This window comes from Natrix helvetica, assembly GCF_964273705.1.
Source record: "Natrix helvetica genome assembly, chromosome: 1".
Lineage (NCBI taxonomy): Eukaryota > Metazoa > Chordata > Lepidosauria > Squamata > Natricidae > Natrix > Natrix helvetica.
The window spans coordinates 155,872,351-155,886,155 of record NC_138548.1 but is presented as its reverse complement, the minus strand read 5'-3'; the positions used below and the strand labels follow the sequence as shown (position 1 = coordinate 155,886,155).

General features: G+C 39.4%; 1 protein-coding gene across 1 annotated transcript in view; it reads left to right on the top strand.

Moving 5' to 3' along the window:
- The first annotated feature begins 822 nt into the window (after nt 1-822).
- Nucleotides 823-13,805, top strand: part of BAZ2B (bromodomain adjacent to zinc finger domain 2B) — a 234,611-nt gene continuing 221,628 nt past the window's right edge. Inside the window, exon 1 of the mRNA XM_081936054.1 lies at nt 823-1,161. The gene's annotated coding sequence lies outside the window, so the exon portion shown is untranslated. The remainder of the gene's footprint in view (nt 1,162-13,805) is intronic.

Here is a 13,805-nt window from a genome sequence, read left to right as displayed (position 1 = left end):
CTTCCCCATATATTAGAATATGTTTATAAATAGAAAAAAGAAGGCCAAGAGCTGATGACTTGGATACTGAAAACACATTTTGCCATCATCTTGCTGTGGTCTTAATGAGGATGCAAAATGCTACTTAAAAGAATGATCGGGGCATCTTTTTGATATTCTTTCGTTTAAAGGAGACTATTATTGGCCGAGGGAAGTTAGTTAACATTTATCGGCTTTGGGGGGGGGGGGGCGATGGGGAATGGCCAGCTCCCCCTTTCCTCTTACTTCGAGTGTGCCTGCATCATTGGATAGCCTGCACACTCCTACTCCGGAGGGAATTGTAGGATCTGCTCCTTTCTGCGCCGATCGTTTAAACCTACCCCCCCCCTCCCAATTTACACTTCCCTAAAAATGTTAGTGACCATTTCCCGACGTGCTGCCTAGGATGCATACGCTTCGGGACCCCGCCTGAGAGATCCGCGTCTGGCCTTTTTTGTGGCGGGCGAGCGAGCGGTGCCCCCTTCCCCACAATAAAGCGCATCAACTTTCTTCCAAACTTGAGGGGACGCTCCTCGAGGGGTCCGAAACGCGAGTAAAGCAAGAGGACGAACTTTGAGCAGCAATGGGTCCGCCCCCCCCTCCCAAAGCCTGCTGCTGTTGCGGCTTCTCTGGCCCGATAGGTCATGTATTGGCGGAGCAGAAATGAGATAAAACAATTCTCTTTTCTCTCTCTCTCTCTTCTGTCACACCCCCCCCCCCACCAAACCCGGTCTCTTTAACAGCAACTTTCATTGTTAGAAAAGAGAGGAGCGAGTTGCTTGACGTCACTTTGGGTTGGCGAAGCCTTCGCTGTGGAAGTGAAGCTGAATAAACCTTGAGAGAAGGGGAAATCGGCTTCAAGCTGCCGCCGCTGGAACGAACTAAAAAAAAGCAGAGACGGAGCGGGAACGAGGCGTGTTATCTATCATGAATCCTTCTAGTTAGATTCAACCCCCCTCCTTTTCTCTCTCTCTTCCAACCTCCCCCCCCCTTCCCCTCCTTCCCCGGCCCGGTCTTTCTTCACTCCCTTCTCCAGCCTGTTTGGAGGAAGGCAGCGTTCCCAGCATCCAGATCACACACAAGCGGAGCGGTGCGCGCGCGCGTGTGTGTTGGAAGCCCTCGCTTCGCGTCTCAGTTGCAAAGGTGAGTTGGAATCGATTCCAGAGGAGGAGAGGGGGGGGAAGGTGGCTTCCAAAGTGGGGGGAAGCGCAAGTTGTGCTGCCGGCCGAGGTGCCCCGAGCTCGGGCTTCCAAGCCGGGGGAGCGGCAGAGGGGGGAAAAAAGGGACGGAGAGAAACAGAGGATGGCGTTGGGTGAAGGGTGGGGGGGAAGAAGCTCTAGGCAGCTTGGGAAGTATCTGGCGGTCCTCCGTGGCCGTTCTTTGTTGCCGGGGCGCTTGCTGGCTTGTGCATCCGAGGGGCGTTCGCTTGGGTGCCTGTCCTGTCTTTCGGTCTCCTGGCACGTTCATTCACAGACCGCTACACAGACACACACACGGAGGGACTGCCAGTCGCCGGCTCGGTGCGTCTGCCGTAGCGGTGGCTCAACTAGTAGAGCGAAGTGAAACTGACCTTGTGCCCGAGAGACGGGAGGGGCGGGTGGATTCACACGGGCTGGGGGGGGGGGTTGGAGGCGCGGGTGGGGGAACGACACCTTTGGTGCCAGGCGGGTTTTTTTATTTGCAACATCCTTCCACACACACACCCCTCAGCCCACCCCCCGTGGCTGGCAATAAAAGTCTCTGAGTCGGGAGTCTTTTTCGGTGCCCGCCCGCCCACCAGCGACCTTCCTCCTCGCTTCAGCTCTGCCGCTGCGCTTTTGTGCCCCTCTCGCCCGCCTGGTGCTCGAACCGCTTCTTCTTCCTCCTCCTCCGTCTGCTGAGGGCGACTTTGAGCGTGACAGCCAGCCTCGGCTATGGGGCGGTTGCTCTCTCTCTCTCTCCTCTCTCTGTCCCCTCTTTGGCTTCCCACCCACCCCCAAAGAGTGGGAGAAGGCACCCCCCCTCTCCCTTCCTCCCCGGGGAAGGAGGGCACGGGGTGTCCGCGGCTCTGTCGCCCGCCTCGAGGTCCCCGGCCGTGCCCGTCTCTTTTTCCCCTCCCCTCCGCTTTCCCAGTCAACTCCCCCTCCCGCCCTCAATGCTTTTTTTCTTTTTTTAAAACGCGTTGAATCCGAGGCTGCGGCCGCTTTGCAAAAATCGGGGTGTGGGTAAAAGCTTAAGAAGGCTGTGAGGGGACGACGGGCGGGAGTCGTTGCTGCTTCTCGGGGCATTTGCTTCTTTCTTTTCTTCAGCAACCTCTCTTCTCTCTCTCTCCCTCTCCCCCCCTTCCTCCCCCCCCCGCTCCGGTCTTTTGTGTGTGTTGCTTCCTTATAAAGCCGGAGACGCAGCTGCTGCCTTTAGCCGAGTTGTTGAAATTTATCCCTTTGTGTATATTACAATATCCTCCATTTTTCTGCCCTCTAAACAACAAGCCTTTCGCCATCTTGGGCTTTAAAAAAAAATCAAGTCCGGGTCTGCGTGTGTGTGTCTGTGTGTGTCTTTTAAAGGATAAGAGGATGAAATGGTTCAAGTCCTGGTGAATAACCCACAAAGTTTAGGCAATATAACAAGGACGGAGAGTGACGTCATGTAAAGTTTAAAAGGGATTTTTCCTCCCTCCCTCTCCTTTTCCCTACTACAACGTTGCGTTCTTGGATGTTTGTTTTCTTTCAAAGGATTTCTGGTCGAGCAAGTTTTAAGCTGCGATTGAAGGTTGTAATTTACATTTATAAAATGCACTGAAGGAGTTGTACGGCCTGAATCTTTGGGACAGGTGGAGAAAGAATTGGTTTTCTATAGGGCAGACTATATTCTTTGTGGTGTTTCAGTTTTCACCCATATATTTTTTTTGTTAATTACCAGGCTTAAATGGTAATACTACATAAAGGATAAGACCAGTGACAAATGAGTATTTTCATTTGAAAATACTGTACTTTTGTGCTTGAACCATGTATAGGTGAGGAAAGTGCTTAATAATCTTCCTGGCATAATTGAGGGCACAAAAAAGTATATCAGGCTGCAGCTATATATTTTTTTAAAAGTTTGTGGATTGTTTTTCTTAACGTTTACCAATACCATAACCTGCCCTCATTCTGGAAAGGACCTGTGGATTGTGTCCCAGATGCTAAGGCTATCAAAATACTATTAGTATGCTAAGTTCCCAATTGCTCCCTAACAAGATTAAAGCACAAAACATCCTAGTTGCATCATCTCACCTTGATGCCTTTACTTGTGAAAAGGGAGACCAGAAAAAGTATTATTGAATTTATTTCTCAACAGACACCTCTTTTCATTTTATAAAGTTACTCTGATCGTAGGGCAGAACTTAATGAAACATTGAGCACTTTTTAAATAATAAAATCATTAAGCGGGCTTCTACTTTCCTGCTTCTTGCATTTGTTTTTATTTACTCTAACATCTCAGTAACATCTACATTAACATCTCACTAAATTCCTTGTGTTTAATGTGTATTTCCTTTGTTTTTGTGTGTAGAAGAAAAGAAAAATCCTATCATTTACTACAGTTAAATGAAAATTAAAAGGAACCTTTTTAGTATGTCAAGAAGTTGTTTTCTTTAATACAATTAAAACTGAACAACAGATTTTAGGGTATTTTTGTGCTTGGTTTGGAAGTATGCTTTCATGTTTACAAAATTAAACTATTTATGTTACTATGTCTTTTCCTTTCTTGCCTGCCCTTTTTTTCTTTATTTCTTTGAAAAGAATCCACTTCAGAAAGCTTGGTTGAATTGAATGGCTGCCAGTTATGTGGATCTTAGGTAGATGAAAACGTTGAAATAGTTAAAAGCACATAGAACAGATGGCTTTAAATTATACATGCAAAAATGCCTGGAAGATTTGACAGATTATAAATGGCGAGCCACAGAAGATAAGCTGTTTAAGAAAATGGCAGTTAATACATTTGATACCTCACACCTATTGTAAACCGTGCCCATATTTTATGATGCATAATCAGTAAAGCATGAAATTCTAAGAAAATTAGAGTTCCACATATACCCAATTTTCCGTATTGGGTATACGTGGAAGAATTAGAAGTGTTAAATATTTAAGAGTTTCATTTCAAATGTTGAAATAATTTCAGATAGTTTAGATCTGTTCTGGCAAGAAACCATTTTATTTTTAATTCTTGGAGTATTGTTGATCTTGAAATGCTGTAATAACATAACCTGTTAATGCATGCCTCTGTAGTTTTGTGCCTGAATGTGGTAATAGATAGTAAATATAAGGGTTTGAAATTTTGGAGTTCCTGGTTTTCTTTTTTCTTTTAATGGGTGATTAGCTGTACTGTTGTTATTCTCTGAAATTAGTAGATAAATATATTCTAAGCAATATGTTCCTTGGACTTTTTGGCTGCACAATACTTACTTACTATATTGTAGTTCTACATTCCAACTGAGACCCAGTTTTAAAGTTAGCTGTAGTACCATATACATCATGATATTGTTAACATTTCTGTTAACAGAAATATATTGTATGTATATGTGTTTGTGTGTCTGAGAGAGAATTAGTTATAGATTATATCTGGGTGTTAATTTATTCTTTAAAATAAGTACCACCATTTTTAAAGTACGTTTGTACATCACTTAAATAATGCACCTTCTGTTTGATGATGGTGTAGAATAAACCATTACAACTTTGGTGTAATGGCAAGATAAGAGCTGCAGCAGAAATAGCTGGTTTTGATTCTGTTCTGATTTGCTTGCTCAAAAGACACTTATTTCAAATTTAGATACAGGGGCAGTAGAAACATTTGCTTTCTGGGTGCCTTTCCCCTTTTTCCCCTAATTTCTTTGTTTGCATGTTTATTATAAAACTGCAGTGCAAAGGAGCAGATGTTTTGCCAAACATCCTGATGTGTTGCTTTTTCTTAGGGGAGCATAACTGTTCCTTCTGATGCATCAGCCTGACAGCTGGTTGATTTCATGGAGCTGCTAAGAAGCCATTAGTGGTGTCACTGAATTGAAACAGAACAGTCACTCCCAGCTTGAACTGCAATTGTTAATGTCTTTGTTGTACTTTTATGTTCCTACCCAAGATATAGAATATCACAGTTGCAAGGAAGGCCTGTCTTTCTTTTAGATCTCCGTAAATCAGTGGAAAGATGTGCAGTGATTTGATTGTGTCTAAGATGCTCAATAATCTTTATTATTTTTTCCTAGAATATAAAGAGTTTGTTCCTAAAGATGTAGCATAAAAGACTTTAAAACTTATAAGAAGAACACAGTAGGATAAAAATAGACTCAGTACTGACACCATTCTCCTTCTAGCCTTCACAGGTAGAGGAGTAGTGGCTAAGATTGGCTACATGCTGTTATTTATTTTCAAGAGTGTATTTCAGCTTTAAAAGTAATTATCACAATCCAGCACAGTTCGGCACACTTAAGTCCAATGGAAAACAATAGGTCTTGTATGTAATAGATTAAGGCCTAGAGTGCAATATAATTCACAGATTTTCTCTGTTACAGGATTAGAAGTATATTTGTCTTTATTGTAGTGAGCTGAATATTGGGAAGGTACTAATCTGCTTTCAAGGAAGAGAAGCATTAGGAGAAATGTCTGTATTTGGAAATTGTAGTTGAGGCTTTCCAATGTTATTACCTTGAGGGATTTGCTAGTTGGTCGTTTATATTGAACACTTTTTGACAACAAACCTCTGATCTTTTCTTTTTAAAATAAATGTATTTTAAAAATGCTGGGATAGGCAGGAAAAATGCTGACAAAGTTAGTAAGACGGACAATTATGTATTTGCATTGGAAGGCTGCTTGAAAATTGATCTGCAAATGAATTGGTGCTTTAATGAAATCAAGCAATGGAGAAGGTGCATATTTCTGTAAGATAGATTGTTAAGAAACCCATTTCATATGCACTGTTTATAGTTGGGGGAGAAAACAACTTGAGAGAATTATTAAAATAAGAATAGCATTTGTAAAGCACATTTTAAGTATTCAAAGCATTCCACACTTATTGTCTGAGTAATAAATATCATTATCAACATATTCTATTTGGAGACCTGAAGCTAAGAGAAAAATGAATTTTCTAATGTTATCTAGTGACTTCGTGGCTGCTGAACTGGAATTCAAAGGAGGATCTTCCAGCTCAGGGCACAGTCCTATTCACAGTCACTGGGCCCTAGCTAATAGTAAAGGCAGAGAGAGAGAGAGAGATTTGGTTCCAGTGATCCATAGCTTAGTGAGAGAGTCTGTGCTTTGCATGTAGGCATCCTAGCATCTTTAGCTAAAAAGATCAGCTAGGGGTTGCTATTACAACTCAGAACAGTCAGAGTCAAACAGAATAGGAAAGCATCCTTCCACAAAGTTATGCCAGTTGCTTAAATTCTTGGGATATTGTTTGAGCTGTTTTCAAGATGGTTCATTATTTTGTGTGTGTTTTGTGTATATGGGTGTGAAGGCTCTAGTCTAGATATAGTTAAACTTAGAGTAGGCCCATGAATCCAAGGGGATTGAAGTTGGTCATGCTTGCAATCCAATAACGTTCAATGAGTCTTTCATGTGATTGACTATGAAGCTATGTTAAGCCTAGAAGCTCATCTTGATTTTTTCTTGTTGAAGCTGGGATCCATTTTTATTTTGAATAGGTGACCCCAACAAACCTTGCTTGCACCAGTCGTAACTCTATTAGTTATGCGGCAGTTTCCCATCCTGGCGGGGAGGAGAAACACTATTTGGGACTTTCTTCCTTAAGTCATGTACCTCATGTGTCATATATCGTATGCCTATTAGGTGTGTTGTGGAAGAGTTACCAGTAAAATCCAGAAGTCCAGAAAATTTAAAATTACCTCAATACTCGTTAGGTAAGAACTGCTAAATAAACCTCTCTCACTCCCAGTGGTAAAAAGCAAATTCATATCTGCTAACTACAGTATAATTGTAATATAATGTATAATTTGATCCTGTGTTTGGCTAGAAAGAAATTTATTTCAGCCTGAAAAATTTGTTTATTTGTTTTAGTTACTAAATCTATCATACACCTTGTAACAACAATGTACCATTAGAATGTTCACAGTAAGCTATAAACAATCAGGTTGCTCAAGTCACATAACAACATTACATAAACACCTCAAAGCCCTCTAAAATAGTCTTCTAACTAACTTATGGAAAGCCCTTCTGCATAAAATCAATTTCACCCTGGGAGAGGCTATTCCAGGGGGCCCAAAACACCCCAGAGAAATAACCCTTCCAGATCTTGGCTTCCCTCGCCCAATGAAATGCTGCACTACCAACAGCTTTTCCCAAGAAATATGTTTTTAGTGGATATACTCTAATGGGAAGGTGATTGTGAGTTACCCACTTGCGAAGCCATAAATATTGTCCTTGTGTATTTTGATCTAATACTAATTGGTGCCTCCTCTAGATTAGAATTGGGGCATGCATGGGGAAGGGAGAGCAAAGGGAAGTCTCACTGTGTAATTAGAAATGAGCTTCTGCCCTGTGAGTAGAGTTGCTTCTCAAATGCCGAATAACAGGTAAAATATTGAATAGTTAGCTCACCAAAAAATGTTTGCTGATCAGCAATACATTTAATTTCCAATTCAGTTCATGCATTTACACATAATTTTCTCTCTCCCACCCTTGTGAGCATCAAGAGTAAGTAGGGATGCGCAAAGCATTTAAGAACTGTTTTGCAGTCTCTGCTATTGAATATATTAATTGACAAAAGGGATGTGTCTGTATATGCACACACATCTGGATAGAGATGTTCAAAGAACCTCAGAAAAAACCAGAAGTGTTTCACATTAAAATCTTGCGAAGCCCTTCTTTCTAATGGCCTGTTTTATGGCAACTTTTCTAGTCGCTTGCAATTGGAGGTATTTATTTTGAATGTTAGAAATGAAGCACCTATATTCATATAGGAATATTACACTATGTAATATTATTTATTTTCTGTAATCTTGTTGCTTTAATCTAGTTTTAATCTTGTTGACCAACGGTAGGCTTGTAGAGTTCAGTTGATGATTAGAGCAGTGTGTTAGCGTAGCAAGATAAAAAATAAATATTTGCATAATTTGAACAGAGCGAAAATGGGGTAGAAATAAAATATTTACTGAGATCAGGGGAAAGAGTTTGCTTATGTATGATTTCCAGTCTTTTATTTAAATAAACATCTTAGATGGATATCTGGTCTCCGGATTTCTTGATTCAGGAAGATCTGCAGCATGATTGTGGTCTGTCTATTTAGAAGTTAAGTGCCATTGGATTGTAGCACTAGTTACCTTTTCTTGCACCTAGCAAATGAAAAGAAAGAAGATTTTGTATAAAGTTGTACTTCTTGCTAATTTTAGTGAGTAATTTTAAAGGGGATATTTGTACAGTGCAAATTGATGTTTTGCCATTGACCTGATTGGGCTGTATGTGCTACACTATTATCTTTTTATGGTCTTTGTGTATATGGAGAACACACGTTGTATAGATCCAGTCTGATTCGCTGCAGATTTGCTGACTAAGGGTTTCAGCAAAAAAACAACCTTTCTTGTCAAGGCTTCTCCATTCATTTTAGCAAAGGGAACAGACCTAAATTAGAAGGACAAATAAATGCTTTTCCATTTAAAAAGGTGAAGAGGGTCAAAATGATCTCAACCAATGCATTATTTCAAAGGAGATCATATTTGCACTATATGTTGGCTTTAACATGCACAATACAACCAAATTCTCCACTATTGCAGGCATATTTCAGACTCATGAATCAGCTAAGTTCCCTCTGAAACTTCATTGCAAAGGAAAAATAATGTTTGCAATATGTTCAGAGTTGATTTGAAATGCTAGTTTTGTCAAGCTGCTAAATGCCTCCATTGGCTTGAAATAATTGCATTGTTTTTCTAGTATGTACATCATTATCTTAAGTATGTCTGTGTGGTTTAAAATGTACACTAGTAAAGTAGCTTCCAGCAAAATTTGCATTTGGATTTGCATCAAACTTCCAACTTATACTTGATGGCCCTTTCCTGGTTCTCATATGGCAAAAGAGAACACAGCCATCAGATACACTCATGTATTTCCTGCTAATGAATTAGTATGATGTAATTTTGAGCGCAGTTTTGAATTCTGTTGGGAGTGCAAAAAGTGTGATGGGAGAAAGATTGTGAATACTGGTCCCTCCTTCCTTTGTTGCCTGTTTTGTCAATTGGCATATTAGCTACACCTTCTATTCATTGTCCTTCAGGTCATTTTGCACATGTTGAAGGCAAACTTCTGTTTGAAAGAGATTTTTTTTGAAAAAAATTAATATATATTTCCCAGTGAATTAGTACTTTTGACATTTCAGAGTTGAAAAAGAAGAAAAGACTTCTTCTTCTGATTCTCAGCCTCAACAAGTAACATACTTTTGGGTTTTGTTTACAGCTCGATCTTGTGTGATCCTTTGTGTGTAGGGTAATTCCTGCTTAGTTCAATAAGGCTTATTCTTAAATGACTAATCTTATTAACCTTAATTGCTAATATTTTTATAAAGTAGTCAAGCTATTAAATAATTATCTTTAAAACTAAACACCACAAAAATAGTAATATTACCTTCATTCCTCCCCCTTTTTTTGAAGTGACCGAAAAATACCTGTAACACCATACCAGGAGAAGAATGAATATGTTGATTTCTGCTCATTGCATAGCAACGTTCTTTAGGTGCCAGGATAATCGTAAAAGGGAAACTACTATATGCTGTTTTGTTGATTTTCTATTGAAAATACTTACTGCTGTAAATAATGTATTACAATAAATCATCCTTGTGAGGCAATAATAACAGGTATGGGTCTTTTAGTTTTGTGGAGATTAGAGTAATAATAAACATGAAACTGTAATGGATCTTTAGAGTAAGAATCTGGTTTATTTTAAACTGTTTTACTATTCCCTTTGTGGGAGTTGTGGCCATATTCTCTTTCAGATTTGAAAATTGAAGAAAAAGAATATTCACAGATGGCAAGAAACTTTAAAAGATTACTTACTATTCCCTGTGGCTTTTATTTCAAGAATATGAGTGTTGCTGTGTTTCAGTTGCCATTGTACAATTATGATTGGGAGGAACAGGGAAATAAATAAGCCCATTAGGATTTAATGCATTGATCACCAACTTCAAAATGGAAATATCTAATAAAAGATAGAAAACGTTTATACCTACTCTTTGATTTGTTCTTTTGAGTCAAATAAAGCTTGCTTTCATTTAATGTCTTCAAGATTGGGAGGAAAAATAAATGGAGGCTTAGAAAAATTTTTCCAGAAAAGACATCAAAGGCTGTTACATTGGAACGGGAGCAGGCTTGCACAGAGATGCACATACACTTATATTTATATTTGTAAGAAAATATATAAAAAGGCTGGTTTGGCTTCAATATTTGGATGAATCTATATTGTAAGCAAAAACTGCTTAATTTGTTTTCCCTGACAGGAAATTCAGTTCGAAGATAATTATTGCACTGGTCCAATGGATGTGTGGAACCATAATTGTGTGTTTTTAACCCTGTTTTTCTGTCCTTACACTTTTCCACAAGCATGCGCTCATTAATCAAAGACGCTGCACTCCTGCTGAGGGCGGAGAGGTTCATCAAATTGGCAGCCGGTTTGGTGCAAAGAACAGTGTACTGAAGCTCTTAACGCACTGGGACATAAATAAATCTAAGGTCTTTGTATGCAAACCCTGGAGGTTAATACTGCATAATTCAATGTCCTGTCTTTGTTTTTATGATTGATGTTTTTAAATGTTTGAAGCTTGATGCAAGTCTTCTGCTAGGTCAGGGCTGACAATCTGATTGGATGAATTAAAAAGCATGAAGCTGGCAAGGAGACTTTGAGTATGCTGCAGAGATTGTGCCCCCCCCCCCTTCTTGGAAGATCATTGTCATATTGCCTGAGCTGTTATAGGAATGTTCCAATGATTGACAATCCCTGCTGTGATAATGGACCTGATGCGTGAAATGCCAATAGTTTGGCTCTATTTGTTCTGAATTTTGCCACTATTTGTATCTTTAACAGAGCTAACATGTAGGGGAAACTGTTGAATTGCTCTGGTACTGCTCCTAAGTCAAAACACAAACTGGTTGCCTATTTTTTCCTTTTGAGGATCCTATTTACAAGTTTCAACCAACATGCCATCATTTGAAAACTTGTATAGGCTGATTATTGACTCACAGAACCTGATTGATCTCAGTGTATGCCCCTATCACGTATTTATCGATCTTTATATTTTTTTAACAATTGGTTGCTGCCTTTCCTTTTAGCTCCGCTTACCATGTAGGGAAGATGTGGTTTTAAATATTTAATTTTACCAAAGTGCTGGAAAAAAATGCTAAAGCATCAAAAGTTTGAAAGAGATTATCTGTATGAAGCTGTGGTGTCATACATTTTAAATGCAATTTTGGTTTTGCGTATTGGCAGCAGGATTCTCCAACCCTTTCCAGTCCTTTGATTTCGTCTGTTGATCTGAATTGAGGATTTGCTGGGTACAGCCAAGGTTATATTCTTCATGTGACAGGTCTTAAAAGGCAGCATAGTGGTTTTGTACTTTGCCCACGTGCCATGCACTTGTATGTAGAAAAGAAAGGGAAAGTGAGGGGAGCTACATAAGCAATTACTTAGCAAACTCTTACCAGTTTTCCACATTGTCTAGCACATCAGAAAATAAACTAGCTGAACTTCAGAAGCAGTTGTTTCGGAATTACTGAGCCTTTGCTTTATTTTACATAGTTTTCTTGTTTAAAAAAATACTCAAGTCAGTACCTGCATTTGTTTGATTTTAACCCACTTTCTGTGATGCTCCTTATTCAGATTAATTGTGTGTTCTTCACAGCAGGATGGCAGTATTTAAACAGGTTTCTCATCTGGCATTGATTATGCGTTGGTGCAGTCTAGGCTAGTGATAAAGTGGCAAGCATGAATAGATAGTGAGCGTAAATGTGAAGTTCTGACTTCACCATACGTTTACTCAGAATTTCAGTGCGATTTACTTCAGGAAGAAAAATGTTTCAAATAGCATTCTGTTACCTTTTTTTCCATGACAAATGAAAAGAACACGAACTCTAGATTGTTTGCTTTAATTTGAATATTCACCTTCAAGATGTAACTTGTGGTTAGAGGGGAGAACTTCTGAAAGAAGAGTTAAAAACTAAGAAATTCCTTCCATTACATACAGTGGATGTAAAAAGTCTACATACCCGTGTCATGTTTTTTAAATATAAAAAAATCAGACCAAGATAAATCACTTCAGAAGTTTTTTTCCACCTATTAATATATCATATAAGCTGTACAATTCAATCGAAAAACAAACAAATCTTTTAGGGGGGAAATTACAATTAAAAAGACACAATAACATGATTGCATAAGTATGCACAAACTGAAACTAATACTTTGTTAAAGTACCTTTTGATTTTATGACAGCATCCAGTTTTTGGTGTAGGAGTCCATCAGCTCGTCACATCTCACCTTGGGAATCTTTGCTGTCTCTTCCTTGTAAAAGCACTCCAAATCTGTCAGATTGTGAGAGCATCTCCTGTGCACAGCCCTGTTCAGGTCACCTCACAGATTTTTAGTTGGAGTCAGTCAGTCAGTGTGACTGGGTCATTTCAAAACTTTGATCATCTTCTGGTGAAACAATTCTTTTGTTAATTTTGATGTATGTTTTTGGGTCATTGTCATGTTGAAAGGTGACCTTTTTCTTCATCTTCAGCATTTTAGCAGAGGCCTGAAAGTTTTGTGCCAAAATTGAATGATGTTTGAAACTCTTCATAATTCCCTTCAGCTTAAAGCCCCAGTTCCAGCAGAAGAAAATCAACCCCAAGGCATAATGCTACCATCACCAAGCTTCACTGTGGGTATGTTGTGCTTTTGGTGATGTGCAGTGTTGGTTTTGCGCCAAACATACTTTCTGGAATTTTGGCCAAAAAGTTCAACCTTGGTCTCATCAGACCATTAACACATATTCCCACATGTTTTTGTCAGACCTGATGTAGGTTTTTGCAAACCTGTAGGCAGGTTTGATTATTTTTCTTTGTAAGAACAGGCTTCCATCTTGTCATCTACCCCACAGTCCAGACATATGAAAAATAAAGGAGATTGTTGTCACATGTACCCTGTTTCCCCCAAAATAAGACCTCCCCGGATAATAAGCCAAATTGAACTTTTAACTGCATATGCTAAAATAACCCCTCCCCCCAAAATAACCCCTCCCCCAAAATATTGCAACACAGGCCATGAGGTGACCACGCTCACCACCTCCTGCACCTCAAAAATAATAAGACCTCCCCAAAAATAAGACCAAGTGCTTATTTCGGAGGTAAAAAGAAAATAAGACCCTGTCTTATTTTTGGGGAAACACAGTAGTATATCACCAGAACTTGTCAGGAATTCCTCCTTTAATAACTATGTAGGCCTCTTGGCAGCCTCTCAGATCAGTTTTCGTCTTGTTTTTTCATCAATTTTGAGGAACATCTAGTTCTTGGTAATGTTACTGTTGTGCTCTATTTTCTCCACTTGTTGATGACTCTCTTCACTGTGTTCCATGGTATATTTACTGCCCTGGAAATTATTTTGTAGCCTTCTGACTGATACCATCCAACAATGAGATCTTTTTCTGTAAGAGCAACCGAGTAAATGTCAGAAAAATCTTACTCAAACAGCTGAACTTTATATGAGCTTGATCAGAGTTATTTTACAGAATATACAATACAGAATAACAGAGTTGGAAGATCATCTAGTCCAACTCCCTGCTCAAGTAGGAGATCTTATACTATT